The sequence below is a fragment of the Eschrichtius robustus genome, chromosome 15, assembly GCF_028021215.1.
Source record: "Eschrichtius robustus isolate mEscRob2 chromosome 15, mEscRob2.pri, whole genome shotgun sequence".
NCBI classification, from domain to species: domain Eukaryota; kingdom Metazoa; phylum Chordata; class Mammalia; order Artiodactyla; family Eschrichtiidae; genus Eschrichtius; species Eschrichtius robustus.
In genome coordinates, this window is record NC_090838.1 from 22,560,629 (window position 1) to 22,568,620 (window position 7,992).

Sequence of the window (7,992 nt, forward strand, 5' to 3'; positions counted from 1 at the left end):
TGTCACATCTCCTTTTTTCTTCTAGACTTTTCTACCTTTGGCCCCGTGGGCAGAGCTGGTCTCTCTGGTGGGAGTGGGGAAGCAAGGAATGGCTCCCCGGGAAACTCTTTCTGCAAAACTGGGAGGTGAGCCACTGGGAGGGGCTTAGACCTTCCCCACCTCCTTTCTCTTGCTTCTTTCTCTTCTTGACCCTCTCCAAACCCTCCCAGTCCTGTTTCCCACTTCTCAGGGCCTGATTCTCAGCTGGCTGCCAAGTGCAAGCCACTAATGGCTCACAGTGCTGTCCCTTCCTGGGGGTACTTTGGATTGTATTTCAACAAGGTTGACTCTGGAAACTCAAGAATCTTCAAAAAACCAATTTAAGGTATCGCTCAGATGGTCCAGGTGGTCACGTGAGGTCACGCGCAGGAAAGGCCTCTGGAAACAACCAACGTGCGCAAATAAGTGGGATGATCACATCTCTGGACTTCCTTTTTGAATAGACCCAGTTTGTTGGGTGTGGAACACTGAGAAGTGTCAGCCAGATCCCATTGCCCTGTAGACCAGGAAACCCCGGGGTAAAGGGGGGAGCATCTGTCCTGGGTGCTCTTTGCCTGCAGTATAAACGGTAGGGAGACACACCTGTAATCAATTAGCGCTCGTGATGGTTGGCAGCTGCTGAGAGTCAGGCCCTGAGATGACACCACTTGCTCCTAATCTGCATAAGACGAGCCCAGGGTGTAGGCCTCGTTTCCTGGAGGACCCAAGAGCACTGGCCTGTGAGTCACAGGGGCCCTGAATCCTAGGCCTGCCCCCATTACCCGTAACCTCTCTGAGCCTTAGTTTCCTCTCTGTAGAGGGGGAGGGGAACAATAATACTATGAGAGCAGCTGCATGGGAAGGATTCCCGTATCTCCTTTCCCTTCCGAGAGGGCCTGGAATATAAGGGAACGGGGCACTCAGAATTCTCAGCACCGGGCCTCCAAGCCACCTCTTCTGCCTGAGTAGACAACAAGGAAAGGGTCTGGGGTGTCTCAGGGGTACCTGTATTTTCCTGAGCAACTGATGCGTCTCTTTGTGAGTGTCAAGGAGGCAGGTGCTGGGAATGTTCATGTCGGCTTCTGTCGGCTTTCGGGATTATGCTGTCCCGAGAGAAGCAGGCGTCTCTGCTCGCCTCTCGTGGCTAGGCGCTTCTGTCACATTTTTCATCTTCCAGTAACACTTCGAAATCGACTTCGTTTGTTAAAATTCCCACCTCTTCACTCACATGGCAATTAGAGAGGTTGATGGTTGCCAGGCGCTTATTAGATGGAGTCATAAGCAGTCCTGTTTCTTTGGGTGGCTGTCAATGCCTTCAAAGCATGCAGACAGCTTTTTAGTCTTTTATTGAGAAAAACAATAAGGGGCCACCTCCACTGGGCTCTAACAGGGTCTGTTGGGGAATTTGCAATTCCTGCTGAGTCTAGGCTGTCTTGAACCAAACTGGTTCAGTGACCTGGGTTGATGGTAAACTCTATTGATTACATTTCCAACAAAGGTGGAGTTCTAAAGATTAAGCGGGGTTCTCTCCCTCGGGAAAGACGACTTGGTGAACGACTCCTGGGACTATCCCCTTTTGCTGGACCTAGAGTTTCCCAAGTGAACACAACTTTGTCACTGGGCTTTCTTTGTTCACTGGACCGCCGCTGAATAAGGGAAAAGGAATTTCTCCTGGAGTTGCTACTTTCCAAGGCTGTCAGCAGTGTTTGTCTCTTGGGTTACTGAATGAGACACGTATGTGAAGGCATAGGAGAAGGTATGAAGTGCTGAAAAAAAAAGGAGGAGACTTGGTTATAAAGTTGACTGATGCAACTTGATTATAGCACGGCCACTGGGCTCGGGGCTCCCGGGCCATGTTTGAAATGAAAGGGTGTGATTTCCCTTTGGGTCCTGTGTCTTTAAAAGATGGACGGGTACTGGTATGTGGGCAGCCCAGCCCCCCCGCCGCTGGTCCAGGGCCCTGCCAGGCCTGCGCACAGCAGGCCCCAGAGAGGAGGGCTGACGGCCTCCCGTCCCCACCAGCCTGGCACTTGATCCAGAATGCTGCTTCAGCACCTGCCCTTGCTCTCTCTGGCGGAGTCTGTTCCCCCCGTGACAAGACAACAAAAGGACGGTTTCCTGAGAAGCTGTGAGCTGTTAGGACAAGTCCACCCGCCATTCTTTACAACCAGCCTTCACCTTTGCCGGGACCTGCCTGGAGTGGAGAGAAACCGTAGCCTGTGACTCTGCTCTTTGGGGCAAGATCGTCCTCCTTCCTCCCCACTGGGCCCTGATGGACAGACGGCCCAGCGAAGCGTCTGGGGCGCCATCCACAGTCTGCGAGATGTTGTCTCTGGGAGGTTCCCCTGGTTTAAAGGAAAAAAATAAAACCTGCTTCAGGCTCCACCTCTGGAACTAGAAACTCCTTAATCAAACGAAACACCTTAACAAGTCCTTGTTAAGGACTCAGCCAACGGAGCAACAAACCAAAATACACACATTCGACTGGTTTGTAACGGTGCTCAGCTGAATGTCTCTGAGGACACTTTGGAGGACCCCAGTCCTGATCCAAAGGTGAAACGCAGTTTTTTAAATTGAGGTGAAACTCACATCACGTAAAAGTAACCATGTTAAAGTGAACAATTCAGTGGCATTTGGTACCTTTACAATGTTGTGCAACTACCACTTCTATCTAGTTCTGAAACATTTTCATCACTCCTAAAGGAAACCCTGACCCATTACGCAGTCACTCCCCGTGCCCCCTGCCTCCAGCCCCTGGCAACCACCAATCTGCTTTCTGTCTCTATGGATTTAAATTTAGGTAGTATTTTTGAGAATCCCAATGACTATTTTCTGAACTAAAAAACAATCATGAAACATTAGCATGGAAAAGAATAGCTATGAATAGTGATGTAGTTTCCTCCTTATTTTAGTGCTTTGTAGATTTCATATCCTTTACATTCGTGGTCTTGTTCAGAAGCCCAAGAGACAAATGTTGCTGAACATGTTGGAAATTATCAGCTCCAGGAGAAATTCCTTTTCCCTTACGCAGTGGTGGATCTGGTAGACTGGCAAAGACAGTCACCATCTTGATCTGCTACATAAGACATGCCTTTGTTTCTCAGGTAAAGATGGAATAAATCTGAAAAGACAGACTTTGTTCACGGATGAAAACAGGCGCCTTTTCCGTGTTGTAAACATAGGAGAACCACATTTAAATTAATTTAAAAAAATTAATGTGCAGATGGAGACTGTCACCATCATAGTCTTGCAGGTATGAGGGAGAAAATATTCATTCAAAAATATGCTTGTGTCCCTACTAAGTGCATGACACTCTAAAGCCACCACTGGGGACACAGTTGTATAAGACTCTATTTACCCAAGTGTTATATGAGGTGTCTCTTTGCCTCACAGTCAAATTTTTCATTTGAAATAACAATTAATTACGAACTAGAAGCTTCCCTCAAGGAGGTTACAATCTGATGGGAGTGAAGGGACAAGGAAAACAGACATTCACAGTGGAAGATGTTAAGTGGCTCGACCTGTGGCAGGTGAGGGTTTCAGAGAAGATTCTGCAGTGGAAGAGGCCCTGGGCTGGGAGTAGAAGTGGAGTCTGTACAGGACAGAGTGGAGAGCAGGCATTCCTGGCACAGGGAACAGTCTGAGCAAAGACCCAGTGCGGGAGGAAAGCGTGGGACAGCTTTGGGGACCAGGAAGTAGTCCCCAACATCTGGAGCATGGGCAGGTTTAAGGGATGCTGGAAATTGAACCTGAGATCTCGAGAGCATCAATGACAGGCTTGAATCTTCTCATCAGTCAGTCATTCAGCCCAATGTAGTGACTATTTGTGCCAGGCCCTGTCCTCCGTGCTGGGGAGATAGAGGTGATAAGGAAGCACACACATGCGTGCACACACACACACACACACACACACATACACGCACACACCTGCCATCGTCTAATGGGAGTACGACCAAGTAATTACAAGTTCACTGGGCATCTCAAAGAAGACACATAAGCTGTCACGGGTGCAGTTATCACTGGCACTTCCCTTAATCTGTGGGGCTTCCCAGAACTAGTGGCATTTAAGCTGAGACCCCAAATGTAAGCAGAAGTGGGAATTTTGTTTTGAGGTATTGGGAGCTGTAGGCAGGGGGGCGGCAGGTATGGACATGGCTTCCGTCACACACTAGGAATATTGAGGCAGCAGATGTGCAGGATGGGGAGGTGGGAGCGGGGAGCAGGGAGGCCGGAGCGGGGAGCAGGGAGGCCAGGGGCTCTGCCCACAGCTCAGGAGAGAGACAGCATGTCTCCTGCCTGCCCTCCTTTGCCTGCTTTAACAGAGAAGGGTCCCTCCTGCTCCCCAAGCCTCATTCCTCCCACCTTCTTCTCAGGGACCTTCATCAAGCAGCTTATACCTCTTCTTATTCCGTCGTTGACCTCTGCCTCTCTAAGGGCTCTTCCCATTAAATGAGGTCAAGTCTTGCCCATCTTAAAAATGATAAGAGCCCTCCCTTGACTCCATCCCTATTTCAGCCTCGGAGGAGTTATCTTTACTCGCTGGGCCCACTTCCTCACCTCCCACTCTTTCCTCAACCCACTCAAGTCTGCTTCCACCTCCACTGCCCTGAGACTACTTCCTTGTGACCAAATCCTACAGATATATCTCAGCCTGCATCTTCCTTGACCACGGCACAGCAGCTGGCTCTGCTCACCGCTCCTTCCTTGCAATGCCATTTTCTTTGGCTTCCCTCTTCCTGCCTTTGACTCTCATCTCTCCCTCACCACCACCAACTCCTGTCTCACTTCCTAAATATGCTTCAGATCTGAATGTGCTATCCAACCCTACCATCACCATCCTCATACAAACCCCTGTCATCCCTCACCTGGGATGTCACCTCCAATCCCCATTCTGCAGCCATAGCGCCAACATTTTGTGTGTTCACAGTCTGCAGGTTCTGGGACCCAACCACTAAATTGATTATGTAAGTCTCCCACTCAAAGCCTGTCGTAGAGATATATCCATTAGTATTACATTCAGCTGCCGGTGACAGAAAACCCAAATAAACAGAACCTTGGACACACAGAGCTTTAGTCTCTCCTATAAAAGTCTGGAGCCAGAGCTTGAGGGCTGGTCTGGTGGTTTCATGAAGTTGTCAGGGGCCAAAATCCTCTAGCTTTTCTTTCCTGTCCATTCCCAAGATACGGCCCTAATTTCCATGATCCATGTTCTACCAAACTCTAGCCATCATATTTGCTTTCCAAGAAGCAGTATGGTGGAATGGGAGAGAGGCTTCCCCTCCCCCTCTTTTATTTCAACTCCTTCCCTCTTACAGAGAGTTTCTGGAAAAACATTATGACACTTCTATTTATATGTAATTAGCTAGAAGTTACACCCATGGTCAGAGCTAGCTGCAAGGGAGTCTGAGAAATGTCATCTTAAATACAGCCTTAGTGATATACAGCCTTAGTTGTAAAACTGGAGGTTGTGTTATTGAGGAAGAAGGGAAGAATGGGTACTGGAGTAACCAACGGGCAGTTTCTGCCATAGTCTGCCCTTTGGCCACCCCAAAATTTATATGCCCCCCTCTTCTCATACACTGAATTATTTCCTTTCCTCCCCCGGGGAGACAACTTCAAAGCCTCAGGCAGATCAAGGGCCCAGATCATCAGGCGATGTGCAGCCCTCTCCATGGGCATCAGATGAAGCTCTGTATGGTCTGAACACATCTAAGCGAAAACACTCCACCCCATACTTACTTGCCAGGTGCAATAGGAATAGGATAACTGCAGAGAAGACTCCCATTCAGAAAAGGGAATCAAGGGACACATCCGACACTGGTTCATGGCAACTATCAGATACTGATAGACTGGAGGAGGGAACCCCCCTCCCCGGCAGTGGAGCTTTGTCCACTGTCTGTGTCTCTGGGCTTCTCCTTCTGGGAGGCCCTTCTTGGTGCATTATCCGCCATGGCTATGCCTGAAACAGGCATTGGTGAGCAGGGCCCCTGGGAGCTTCAGAGTGTTCACCGTCTACTTCCTGCTACTGCAGGTTCTGGGGCCCAGGGATTGTATTAGGAAGTAACTATTAAATGACAGGCCATAGTCAATACTTTTTGTTGTTGTTTGTTCAATGCATTAAAAAAAAAAATGCTTAGCAGGATTTCAATCTATCTGCTTCTTGTCTATTTCTTATATTAAACCCGCAGCTACAGATCTAATGCAGCCATCATTTTAACACTGCATGGGGACCCAGGGTGGCTTGAGAAGGTTAAATTCAAACCTTCCCTGTGCCTAACCACACTGCAATTTACTTTGATGTGAAGACCTCTAGAGAGATATTTAAGGAAATCTCCTCCCAGGCTCCCCTCCCTCCCTCATCTAACACACCTTTGCTACCTGGGACTTCAACTGGAGGATGGACCACGAGGGTGCACACCTGACTTCCTTCCACACTTGCTTCCTCTCTTACCTCCTCCCCAACATCCTCCAGACTAGAGACTGAGGCTCTCTCCTCTGTTCTCCTCTTCATTTTTTTCCTTTTTTTTAGCTTGCACACTTATTTATTTATTTATTTATTTATTTGGCCACACCATGCGGCACGCGGGATCTTCATTCCCTGACCAGGGATCGAACCTGTGCCCCCTGCAGTGGAAGCGCGGAGTCCTAACCACCAGGCCGCCAGGGAAGTCCCTGTTCTCTTCTTTAGCTAAAGCCCTAAGATCAATTCTGTCAGGTTAGCTTCTTGAAATCTTAAAGAGAAAGTTAAAGACATCCAGAACATCCTTTTCCTTGATAGCGACTGTCTTTCAAGACTATTGCCTGGCTGAAAAATCTTATTTTCAATGTCAGAAGCTAAATACTACTTATCTCCTTCTCTGAATTTTTTTTCTTTGATAATTCTGACACCACTTTCAAGGCAAGCAGACGAATGCACTGATGAGGAAGGAGGTCACATGCACAGAAATGCAAAAGAGAAATGCAAGTAATCCTATTTTGAAAACTAGGATCCTGCTTACATCATTAAAAACTTCCTGTTTTGCTGAGGGTAAGTCCAAAATGTGTAAGCGGGTTCTTTGGGGTTTGATTCCTGCTTCCTCCCCAGGCTCATCTGGTCAAACTCCCAGCCTCACATTTTCTCAACAACCACACTGGACTTTTCTCAGTTCCTTCAACACATTTTGCTCAGGACCTTCATAATAGCTTTAGTGTAGCCTGGAAATCTCTTTGCCTCTCTCTCTGACCATCTCCTGTTCATTTCTCAGGTCTCAATTTAAAGGTCACTCAATTTAAAGGTCACTGAAATTTAAAGATTTCCCTGCCATGGCATCCCTCAGATCATCTTGCACCTTTGGGACTATTTAATTATTTTAAATGGCATATTAAGTATCTCTGTTCCCCACTGGAACATCAGCTGCATGAGGGCAAGAATGATCTCTCTTCTGTCCGCCTGACACAACCTTAGGTCATCATAATCTCTAACCTAGATTAGAATGATGAGTTCCTAAAATGCAAATCTTCTTGAAGTCCTTCCTCTTTTCACTCAGGTTAAAGTCAATCTCCTTTGTGCAGCTTCCAAGGCCTTGTGTGATCTGGCCCCATCTCTTCCCACTTGACTCCCCGTCCCCTTGCATGTTGATCTAGATTGAAACGTCTTTCAGGGTATTATAGGGGCTAAACCTTTGCCTATAAGTCTTCAGGTAAGTTATGCCCAATTTATGGTATAAACAACTTCATCCTTCAGCTCTTAGCCAAGAGCTGCTTTGATTGATGGATGGACTTGTCATCCATCCTGTTCTAGGTGCCAGGAACTGTGCTAAGTGCTGAGGAAACAAACAGCAAGAACAAGACAGATGGGGCCCCCAGTCTCCATGTTGTCTTCCCTGACCACCCTCAGCCCGAGGCTGGGTTCCATGTCTCTCCTCTGGGCTCCCCTGACTCTCTGAAAACCCCCTAGCGGTGCCTCATCATACGGCTGCAATGATTGTTTACCTG